The sequence below is a fragment of the Apodemus sylvaticus genome, chromosome 13 (assembly GCF_947179515.1).
Source record: "Apodemus sylvaticus chromosome 13, mApoSyl1.1, whole genome shotgun sequence".
In the NCBI taxonomy this organism is placed as follows: domain Eukaryota; kingdom Metazoa; phylum Chordata; class Mammalia; order Rodentia; family Muridae; genus Apodemus; species Apodemus sylvaticus.
Window position 1 is genome coordinate 32,732,967 of NC_067484.1, and position 2,081 is coordinate 32,735,047.

The following is a 2,081-nucleotide window of genomic DNA, read 5'->3' on the forward strand; positions in this document are numbered from 1 at the left end:
GCTTCTCTCTTCTGGGATATCAGGGTTTCATTATGATATGTGTCATACATGTGTGTCATATGTGTGTGATGGTTTGTTCATGTTTGTCCCGGGGAGTGGCACTATTACAAGGTGTGGTCCTGTTGGAGTGGGTGTGTCACTGTGGATGTAGGCTATAAGACCCTTGGCTCTGTGGTCCAGGTAGCCAACTCTACCAGGAGAGATGCTTGTAAGTGAGTATTTTGCTAGCAGCCTTCCTAGGAAGATGTAGAACTTTCAGCTCCTCCTGCACCATGCTTGCCTGGATGATGCCATACTTCTACCTTGATGAGAACAGACTGAACCTCTGAACCTGTAAGCCAGCCCCAATTAAATGTCCTTATAAGAGTTGCCTCGGTCATGGTATCTGTTCACAGCAGTAAAACCCTAAGACACACATAAGATCACATCCCTTTTGATAGGGTACCTCTTATTATATTGTCTGGTGTCCTAGACATTGACTTTAAAATTCTTGGTCCACTAGCATCCCTTCCTCACTGGCCACATCAGTGTCCTGCAAGCTGACTTCCAGTTGCCAGCACCTAACTCTCTGACCCAGGATTTCTCTGTCAGACCTACTACACCTCAGCTTTGAGCTGGAAGAAGTGCCAAGACATAACAATTGCAGGGTCATGTGTAGAAGCTTGGATAGCTTCCCTAGCATCCTTGCTTTTTGGAGAGACCACTCTAAAGTGCACAGTCTATATGCTCTCAGAGTTCCCTGAAGGAAAGATACTCCATTTGTCCATGCATTGGTAACTTGCTTGATAATGTACATTCAACTGAACGTTTTCTCTGCCTTCCATTACTTTGTTACTTTTCCTTCCTGTGTTTCTTTGGATCATTGCCCAATTAATTATCCTACTTGAAATTATTTTCATTAGCACAAATCAACTGTATGAAATAGGAGGTTTCACCATGACCTTTGCATGTAGCACATCCCTAGAGGTCAGCTAAGACTCAAAATCTGTTTTGTCTATATTATAGAAGAAGCCATCACCTCAGTGGATCTACTAACTCACGCAACAGGGAAGCTCTTCATTATCCTTCAGGCACCTGTATAATGCTCATTACAAAAGTGTTTCCCAATCTTTCCTGGCAGAGCTGTCCACCTAGACCACAGAGCCAAGGCAGGCATTACCTGCCTCATGTGAGAAGCAAGCAGATTACTAATCACAGAGCTGGCTCTGATTCGAAGTGCTTTCTGTAGCAATCTGAGCCTTAGCACAGTGTAAAACTTTGCAGAGCACTAAGAACTTCCTTTTTCCAATAGTATGTTTTTCCTCATAAATTAAAACTGGTTTTGTTTCCAGCTGCTCTTCTGTCTATTGTGTTGCTAGGTTATTTGTGCAGTAATATGTTTCAAGTGGTTGGGAGATACCCTGAGGTTGTTCTTCTTCACTTTCTTAATAACTTAGCCCAGGACTTAAATCTGGAAGAGACTGGCATCTAGGAACACACCATAGAGAAGAAGGGGACCTCATTTCTATAGCCCTTTAATGACAGGGTGCAGTCTCCTAAAGCCCTAGTCCAACAGTGACTCCATCCAAGCTGGAAAAAAAAGTAGACAATATTTTTAATGGCTACATTAAAATATGTTACCTTGGATAAGAAGTACCTAAGAACTTTTTTTATATATGTAGAGGGGTTGAATCTCTTTGTCTCAAAGTCAGTCGTAAAATACTGAAATGTTATTCAACTCTTCCTCTTCCTTTGTAAGTAGGCCATGAAGAAATGCTTCCCTTTATTGTGTCTCATAGTAGAATATGCAGCCCTTATGACAAACGGGGTTCTGGCCCAGGCCCAGGAACAGGAAATATTGCAAAATGCCAGAATGATATGAACAGATGGATCTGGCTGGGCTCTCTCCCGAGACCGTTACCCCAAGGTCCAAGCACACTACTTACAGGCATATCTATTCTTCATAAGAATGGATGCTTTTCCATTGGGTTTTGGGTCTTCATGTTGAATGTCTCCCCTGTCCTTATTTTTTAACTGTACATCTTTTTATTCAAAATATACAGTATATTTTCTATACAATATATTCAGATCACATTCCCCCT